This window comes from Sebastes fasciatus, chromosome 11 (genome assembly GCF_043250625.1).
Source record: "Sebastes fasciatus isolate fSebFas1 chromosome 11, fSebFas1.pri, whole genome shotgun sequence".
Taxonomy (NCBI): Eukaryota; Metazoa; Chordata; class Actinopteri; order Perciformes; family Sebastidae; genus Sebastes; species Sebastes fasciatus.
The window spans coordinates 620,285-632,966 of record NC_133805.1 but is presented as its reverse complement, the minus strand read 5'-3'; the positions used below and the strand labels follow the sequence as shown (position 1 = coordinate 632,966).

Sequence of the window (12,682 nt, the reverse complement as noted above, 5' to 3'; positions counted from 1 at the left end):
TTAATATAAATCTTAATATAATATAATATAAATCTTAATATAAATCTTAATATAAATCTTAATATAATATAAAATAAATCTTAATATAAATCTTAATATAATATAAAATAAATCTTAATATAAATCTTAATATAATATAAATCTTAATATAAATCTTAATATAAATCTTAATATAATATAAATCTTAATATAATATAAATCTTAATATAAATCTTAATATAAATCTTAATATAATATAATAAACCAGGTGGACCCCCCCTCACACACACACCTGGAGGAGGAGTTCAGGTGTATCGATCAGTTGGATGTATTGATTGATCAGTGATTGACTGTGGGAGGGATCAGAGCCGGCAGACGGAGTCTCTCAGCGGGGTTAGGGATGTTACCCACCGAGAGACAGAGAGACCCAAGAGAGACCCAAGAGAGACCCAAGAGAGACCGAGCAGCGGAGCAGCAGGGACCGGAGGAGGAGGCTCCTCCGGTCCCTGCTGCTCCGCTGCTCCGCTGCTCTGCGGACCCGGACCTGGTTGTGGTTGTGGTTGTGGTTGTGTCTGCTGGAGGAGCCGGTCCCGGTGTGGAGGTCCTCCCCCTGCTCCCCCTGCTCCCCCGGCGGCGCTGGGCGGAGTTTCATCCCGACTAGACGCTCCTTTTGTCGGATTCGTTTCGAGCGGAGTCCCCGGAGTTTACGGAGTTTACGGAGTTTACGGCTGAAAAACCCACTTTGAAAGCTCCGAAACGAGCCGAAGGACCGGATCGGTGCTCGGTGTGGACCGGGCTTCTGTCTCCGTCTGAAGGTGAGCAGCTGATTCTCCTTTTACTCTCATTATTACAGCTTTCCCTGCGCTGCTCTGCTGCTGCGATCCGACCAGCAGAGCAGCAGAGCAGCAGGCTGACGGGCTGCATGGCGGCGACACACAGACAGCAGGGTTAGAGGCTCCGGGTCCGGGTCCGGGTCCGGGTCCGGGTCCGGGTCCGGGTCCGGGTCCGGGTCCGGGTCCGGGTCCGGAGGGTTAGCAGAGACTCGATCAGAGAACCAGAACCAGAACCAGCAGTTAGTCTGTAAATGATCACACCAGACTAACGCAGACTAACGCAGAGCTTCCCCAGCAGCAGAGGACCAGAGGCTTTATGATCATACATGATATCATATATATGAGAGATCATCTGCTGCTCGGTCTCATCTCAGAGTTCAACGAGGTTTCACGTTAAACTCCCGGTTTGTACTTTGAGTTTAAATCGCAGTTTGAAGCTGAACCGTTCAGATAGCTGCTCTCTGCGGGCCAGCGCAGCCTCAGCGGAGACTCCTACCGGAGGAGAGACGCTATTACCGGCCAGCTGCAGCCGGACGGACCGCTGACATCACATCACATCACATCACATCACATCACATCACATCACATCACATCACATCACATCACATCACATCAACATCACATCAGATCACATCACATCAACATCACATCACATCACATCACATCACATCACATCACATCACATCACATCAACATCACATCACATCAGATCACATCACATCAACATCACATCACATCAACATCAACATCACATCAGATCACATCACATCACATCACATCAGATCACATCACATCACATCACATCACATCAACATCAACATCACATCAGATCACATCACATCAACATCACATCACATCAACATCACATCAGATCACATCACATCACATCACATCACATCACATCAGATCACATCACATCAACATCACATCACATCACATCACATCACATCACATCACATCACATCACATCACATCACATCACATCACATCAGATCACATCACATCACATCACATCACATCAACATCAACATCACATCAGATCACATCACATCAACATCACATCACATCAACATCACATCACATCACATCACATCAGATCACATCACATCAGATCACATCACATCACATCAACATCACATCACATCAACATCACATCAACATCACATCACATCACATCACATCAGATCACATCACATCACAACACATCACATCACATCACATCACATCACATCACATCAGATCACATCACATCAGATCACATCACATCAGATCACATCACATCACAACACATCACATCACATCACATCACATCACATCACATCACATCACATCAGATCACATCACATCACAACACATCACATCACATCACATCACATCACATCACATCACATCACAACACATCACATCACAACACATCACATCACATCACATCACATCAGATCACATCACAACACATCACATCACATCACATCACATCACATCACATCACATCACCATCAACATCACATCAGATCAACATCACATCACATCAACATCACATCAGATCACATCACATCACATCAGATCACATCACATCACATCACATCACATCAACATCACATCACATCAACATCACATCACATCAACATCACATCACATCACATCACATCAACATCACATCACATCAACATCACATCAACATCAACATCACATCAACATCACATCACATCAACATCACATCAACATCAACATCACATCACATCAACATCACATCACATCAACATCAACATCACATCAGATCAACATCACATCACATCAACATCACATCACATCACATCACATCAACATCACATCAACATCAACATCACATCACATCAACATCACATCACATCACATCACATCACAACACATCACATCACATCACATCACATCAACATCAACATCACATCAGATCACATCAACATCACATCACATCACATCAGATCACATCACATCAACATCAACATCACATCAGATCACATCACATCACATCACATCACATCAACATCACATCACATCAGATCACATCACATCAACATCAACATCACATCAGATCACATCACATCACATCAACATCACATCAACATCACATCACATCAACATCACATCACATCACATCACATCAACATCACATCACATCACATCACATCACATCACATCACATCACATCAACATCAACATCACATCAGATCACATCACATCACATCACATCACATCAACATCACATCACATCACATCAACATCACATCACATCACATCACATCACATCACATCACATCAACATCACATCACATCAACATCACATCACATCACATCACCATCAACATCAACATCAGATCACATCACATCACATCACATCACATCAACATCACATCACATCAACATCACATCAGATCACATCACATCAACATCACATCACATCAACATCACATCAACATCACATCACATCAACATCACATCACATCAGATCACATCACATCACATCACATCACATCAACATCACATCACATCAACATCACATCAGATCACATCACATCAACATCACATCACATCAACATCACATCAACATCACATCAACATCACATCACATCAACATCAACATCACATCAACATCACATCACATCACATCAACATCACATCAACATCACATCAACATCACATCACATCACATCAACATCACATCAACATCACATCACATCACATCAACATCACATCACATCAACATCACATCACATCAGATCACATCAGATCACATCACATCAACATCACATCAGATCACATCACATCAACATCACATCACATCAGATCACATCACATCACATCACATCACATCAACATCACATCACATCAACATCACATCAGATCACATCACATCAACATCACATCACATCAACATCACATCAACATCACATCAACATCACATCACATCAACATCAACATCACATCAACATCACATCACATCACATCAACATCACATCAACATCACATCAACATCACATCACATCACATCAACATCACATCAACATCACATCACATCACATCAACATCACATCAACATCACATCAACATCACATCAGATCACATCACATCAGATCAACATCACATCACATCAACATCACATCAGATCACATCACATCACATCACATCACATCACATCACATCACATCACATCACATCACATCAACATCACATCAGATCACATCACATCAGATCAACATCACATCACATCAACATCACATCAGATCACATCACATCACATCACATCACATCACATCACATCACATCACATCACATCAACATCAACATCACATCAGATCACATCACATCACATCACATCAACATCACATCAACATCACATCACATCAACATCACATCACATCACATCACATCACATCACATCACATCACCATCAACATCAACATCAGATCACATCACATCACATCACATCACATCACATCAACATCACATCACATCAACATCACATCAGATCACATCACATCAACATCACATCACATCAGATCACATCACATCACATCACATCACATCAACATCACATCACATCAACATCACATCAGATCACATCACATCAACATCACATCACATCAACATCACATCAACATCACATCAACATCACATCACATCAACATCAACATCACATCAACATCACATCACATCACATCAACATCACATCAACATCACATCAACATCACATCACATCACATCAACATCACATCAACATCACATCACATCACATCAACATCACATCACATCAACATCACATCAGATCACATCAACATCACATCAACATCACATCAGATCACATCAACATCACATCACATCACATCAACATCACATCAACATCACATCACATCAACATCAACATCACATCAACATCACATCACATCACATCACATCACATCAACATCACATCACATCAACATCACATCAGATCACATCAACATCACATCAACATCACATCAGATCACATCAACATCACATCACATCACATCAACATCACATCAACATCACATCACATCACATCAACATCACATCACATCACATCACATCACATCACATCAACATCAGATCACATCACATCACATCACATCAACATCAGATCACATCACATCACATCACATCAGATCACATCACATCACATCAGATCAACATCACATCACATCACATCAACATCACATCAGATCACATCACATCACATCACATCACATCAACATCACATCACATCAACATCAACATCACATCACATCAACATCACATCACATCACATCACATCACATCACATCAGATCAACATCACATCACATCACATCACATCACATCAACATCACATCACATCACATCACATCACATCACATCACATCAGATCGCATCAGATCGCATCAGATCGCATCACATCGCATCACATCGCATCACATCACATCAGATCACATCAGATCACATCAGATCACATCAGATCACATCGCATCACATCACCTCAGATCACATCGCATCACATCAGATCGCATCACATCAGATCAGATCGCATCACATCACATCAGATCAGATCACATCACCTCACCTCACATCACCTCACATCACATCGCATCACATCACATCGCATCACATCAGATCACATCAGATCACATCAGATCACATCACATCACATCACATCACATCACATCGCATCACATCAGATCACATCACATCGCATCACATCAGATCACGTCAGATCACATCAGATCACATCAGATCACATCAGATCACATCAGATCACATCAACATCACATCAGATCACATCACATCAGATCACATCAGATCACATCACATCACATCACATCACATCACATCACATCAGATCACATCAGATCAGATCACATCAGATCACATCAGATCACATCAGATCAGATCACATCAGATCAGATCAGATCACATCACCTCAGATCACATCACATCAGATCGCATCACATCAGATCACATCACATCACATCAGATCACATCACATCACATCACATCACATCACATCACATCACATCAGATCGCATCGCATCGCATCACATCACATCACATCACATCACATCACATCAGATCGCATCGCATCGCATCACATCACATCACATCACCTCACATCAGATCGCATCGCATCGCATCGCATCACATCACATCACATCACATCACATCACATCACATCAGATCGCATCGCATCGCATCACATCACATCACATCACCTCACATCACATCACATCACATCACATCAACATCACATCAACATCACATCACATCAACATCACATCACATCACATCACATCACATCACATCACCATCAACATCAACATCAACATCAGATCACATCACATCACATCACATCAACATCACATCACATCAACATCACATCAGATCACATCACATCAACATCACATCACATCAGATCACATCACATCACATCACATCACATCAACATCACATCACATCAACATCACATCAGATCACATCACATCAACATCACATCACATCAACATCACATCAACATCACATCAACATCACATCACATCAACATCAACATCACATCAACATCACATCACATCACATCAACATCACATCAACATCACATCAACATCACATCACATCACATCAACATCACATCAACATCACATCACATCACATCAACATCACATCACATCAACATCACATCAGATCACATCAACATCACATCAACATCACATCAGATCACATCAACATCACATCACATCACATCAACATCACATCACATCAACATCAACATCACATCACATCAACATCACATCACATCACATCACATCACATCAGATCAACATCACATCACATCACATCACATCACATCAACATCACATCACATCACATCACATCACATCACATCAGATCACATCACATCACATCACATCACATCACATCACATCACATCACATCAACATCACATCACATCAGATCAGATCAGATCACATCACATCACATCACATCACATCACATCACATCACATCAACATCACATCACATCACATCACATCAACATCACATCACATCACATCACATCACATCGCATCACATCGCATCACATCGCATCAGATCGCATCAGATCGCATCACATCGCATCACATCGCATCACATCACATCAGATCACATCAGATCACATCAGATCACATCAGATCACATCGCATCACATCACCTCAGATCACATCGCATCACATCAGATCGCATCACATCAGATCAGATCGCATCACATCACATCAGATCAGATCACATCACCTCACCTCACATCACCTCACATCACATCGCATCACATCACATCGCATCACATCAGATCACATCAGATCACATCAGATCACATCACATCACATCACATCACATCACATCACATCGCATCACATCAGATCACATCACATCGCATCACATCAGATCACGTCAGATCACATCAGATCACATCAGATCACATCAGATCACATCAGATCACATCAACATCACATCAGATCACATCACATCACATCAGATCACATCAGATCACATCACATCGCATCACATCACATCAGATCACATCACATCACATCACATCACATCACATCACATCAGATCACATCAGATCACATCAGATCACATCAGATCACATCAGATCAGATCACATCAGATCAGATCAGATCACATCACCTCAGATCACATCACATCAGATCGCATCACATCAGATCACATCACATCACATCAGATCACATCGCATCACATCACATCACATCACATCACATCACATCACATCACATCACATCAGATCGCATCGCATCGCATCACATCACATCACATCACATCACATCACATCACATCAGATCGCATCGCATCGCATCACATCACATCACATCACATCAGATCGCATCGCATCGCATCACATCACATCACATCACATCACATCACATCACATCACATCAGATCGCATCGCATCGCATCACATCACATCACATCAGATCACATCAGATCACATCAACATCACATCACATCAGATCACATCAACATCACATCACATCACATCACCTCACATCAGATCGCATCGCATCACATCACCTCACATCACATCAGATCGCATCACATCACATCAGATCGCATCACCTCACATCACATCAGATCACATCAGATCACATCACATCAGATCACATCAGATCAGATCACATCACATCAGATCACATCACATCACATCAGATCGCATCACCTCACATCACATCAGATCACATCACATCAGATCACATCAGATCAGATCACATCAGATCAGATCACATCACATCAGATCAGATCACATCACATCACATCGCATCAGATCCCATCACATCACATCAGATCAGATCACATCACATCACATCACATCAGATCACATCAGATCACATCACATCAGATCACATCAGATCAGATCACATCACATCAGATCAGATCACATCAGATCACATCACATCAGATCACATCAGATCAGATCACATCACATCAGATCAGATCACATCACATCACATCACATCAGATCCCATCACATCACATCAGATCCCATCACATCACATCAGATCACATCAGATCACATCAGATCACATCAGATCACATCACATCACATCAGATCACATCAGATCACATCAACATCACATCACATCAGATCACATCAGATCACATCACATCATATCACATCAGACCAGATCACATCAACATCAACATCACATCACATCACATCACATCACATCACATCACATCAGATCGCATCGCATCGCATCGCATCGCATCGCATCACATCACATCACATCAGATCAGATCAGATCACATCAGATCACATCGCATCACATCGCATCACATCGCATCACATCGCATCAGATCGCATCAGATTGCATCACATCACATCAGATCACATCAGATCACATCGCATCGCATCACATCAGATCAGATCACATCACATCACATCAACATCACATCACATCAGATCACATCACATCAGATCACATCAAATCACATCAGATCACATCACATCACATCACATCAGATCACATCAGATCACATCAGATCACATCACATCACACCAGATCACATCACCTCAGATCACATCACATCAGATCACATCACATCAGATTGCATCAGATCACATCACATCACCTCAGATCAGATCACATCAGATCACATCAGATCACATCAGATCACATCAGATCACATCACATCAGATCACATCACATCACCTCAGATCAGATCACATCAGATCACATCAGATCAGATCACATCAGATCACATCACATCACATCACATCACCTCAGATCAGATCACATCAGATCACATCACATCACATCACATCAGATCACATCAGATCACATCACCTCAGATCAGATCACATCACATCACCTCAGATCAGATCACATCAGATCACATCACATCACCTCAGATCACATCAGATCACATCACCTCAGATCACATCACATCAGATCACATCAGATCACATCAGATCACATCACATCGCATCACATCGCATCACATCACATCAGATCACATCAGATCACATCAGATCACATCAGATCACATCAGATCACATCGCATCACATCGCATCACATCAGATCGCATCACATCAGATCAGATCGCATCACATCACATCAGATCAGATCACATCACCTCACCTCACATCACCTCACATCACATCGCATCACATCAGATCAGATCACATCAGATCACATCACATCACATCACATCGCATCACATCAGATCACATCAGATCACATCAGATCACATCACATCACATCACATCGCATCACATCAGATCACATCACATCGCATCACATCAGATCACATCAGATCACATCAGATCACATCAGATCACATCACATCAGATCACATCAGATCACATCAGATCACATCAACATCACATCAGATCACATCACATCACATCACATCAGATCACATCAGATCACATCACATCAGATCACATCAGATCACATCAGATCACATCACATCACATCACATCACATCAGATCACATCAGATCACATCACATCAGATCACATCAGATCAGATCAGATCACATCAGATCAGATCAGATCACATCACCTCAGATCACATCACATCAGATCGCATCACATCAGATCACATCACATCACATCACATCAGATCACATCGCATCACATCACATCACATCACATCACATCACATCAGATCGCATCGCATCGCATCACATCACATCACATCACCTCACATCACATCAGATCGCATCGCATCACATCACATCACATCACATCAGATCGCATCGCATCGCATCACATCACATCACATCACATCACCTCACATCACATCAGATCGCATCACATCACATCACATCACATCAGATCGCATCACATCACATCAGATCGCATCACCTCAGATCACATCAGATCACATCACATCAGATCAGATCACATCACATCACATCGCATCAGATCCCATCACATCACATCAGATCACATCAGATCACATCAGATCACATCACATCAGATCACATCAGATCACATCACATCAGATCAGATCACATCACATCACATCGCATCAGATCCCATCACATCACATCAGATCACATCACATCAGATCACATCACATCACATCAGATCACATCACATCAGATCAGATCCCATCACATCACATCAGATCACATCAACATCACATCACATCAGATCACATCAGATCACATCACATCATATCACATCAGACCAGATCACATCAACATCACATCAGATCACATCACATCAGATCAGATCAGATCACATCACATCAGATCGCATCACATCACATCAGATCACATCACCTCAGATCACATCACATCGCATCAGATCGCATCACATCACATCAGATCAGATCACATCACCTCACCTCACATCACCTCAGATCACATCACATCGCATCAGATCGCATCACATCGCATCGCATCACATCACCTCACATCACATCAGATCAGATCACATCACATCAGATCACATCACATCACATCAGATCCCATCACATCACATCACATCACATCAGATCACATCAGATCCCATCACATCACATCACATCAGATCAGATCACATCACATCACATCAGATCACATCACATCAGATCACATCACATCACATCCCATCACATCAGATCCCATCACATCAGATCACATCACATCAGATCCCATCACATCACATCACATCAGATCAGATCACATCACATCACATCAGATCACATCACATCAGATCAGATCACATCAGATCCCATCACATCACATCACATCAGATCCCATCACATCACATCACATCAGATCACATCACATCACATCAGATCACATCACATCAGATCAGATCACATCAGATCACATCACATCACATCCCATCACATCAGATCCCATCACATCACATCACATCAGATCCCATCACATCACATCACATCAGATCCCATCACATCAGATCACATCAGATCCCATCACATCACATCACATCAGATCCCATCACATCACATCACATCAGATCACATCACATCAGATCACATCACATCAGATCACATCAACATCACATCACATCACATCACATCACATCACATCAGATTTTGATGTTCTGATGAACTGATGCTGTGATGAACAGATGTTGTGATGAACTGATGAACAGATGTTATGAACAGATGTTGTGATGAACAGATGAACAGATGTTGTGATGAAAAGATGAACAGATGTTGTGATGAAAAGATGAACAGATGTTGTGATGAACTGATGTTGTGATGAACTGATGAACAGATGTTGTGATGATCTGATGAACAGATGTTGTGATGATCTGATGAACAGATGTTGTGATGAACAGATGAACAGATGTTGTGATGAACTGATGAACCGGATCCATCTGAAGCACATTTAGAACTAGAGACAGTTTTTAAACCTATTTGTTAAACTAAGAAAAAAAGAAACATGATGTATTTGATTTGTGCCGAATTGGAGAATTATGAGAATATGTCACATGAGCTGTATAATATAATAATATAATATAATAATCTAGTAATATAATAATATAATAATATAATAATCTAATATAATAATCTAGTAATATAATATTATAACATAATAATATAATATAATAATATTAATATAATAATATAATAATCTAGTAATATAATAATATAATAATCTAGTAATATAATAATATAATATTATAATAATAATATAATATAATAATCTAGTAATATAATAATATAATAATATAAATAATATATTAATATATTAATATAATAATATAATATAATAATATAATAATCTAGTAATATAATAATATAATAATATAATAATCTAGTAATATCGTAATATAATAATATAATAATATAGTAATATAATAATATAGTAATATAATAATATAGTAATATAATATAATTTAATAATATAATAAAATAATATAATAATACATAATTTAATAATATAATAGTATAATAATATAATAATATAATAATATAAATAATATAATAATATAATAATAAAATGATATAATAATATAATAATATAATAATATAGTAATATAGTAATATAATAAGATTAATATAATAATATTATAATGTAATATTAATAATATAATAATACATAATATAATAATTTAATAATATAATAATATAATAGTATTATAATTTAATAATATTAATAATATAGTAATATAATAATATAATAGTATAATAATATTATAATGTAATAATATTAATAATATAATAAAACATAATATAATAATATTAATAATATAGTAATATAATAATATAATAATCAAATAACATAATAACATAATAATATAATAATTTAGTAATATAATAATATAATTGTATAATAATATTATAATGTAATAATATAATAATATAAACGCGTTTGACTGAA

At 39.1% G+C, this 12,682-nt stretch overlaps 1 protein-coding gene across 4 annotated transcripts in view; it reads left to right on the top strand.

Annotated features, from left to right (window-relative positions):
• The first annotated feature begins 501 nt into the window (after window positions 1-501).
• The window catches only part of ubtfl (upstream binding transcription factor, like), a 41,022-nt gene continuing 28,841 nt past the window's right edge, over window positions 502-12,682 (top strand). For 3 of the 4 annotated variants that reach the window (XM_074649798.1, XM_074649797.1, XM_074649796.1), the window contains exon 1: window positions 521-794. The gene's annotated coding sequence lies outside the window, so the exon portion shown is untranslated. Of the gene's footprint in view, window positions 795-12,682 lie in introns of all 4 variants that reach the window. The other variant, XM_074649794.1, reaches the window with a different exon arrangement.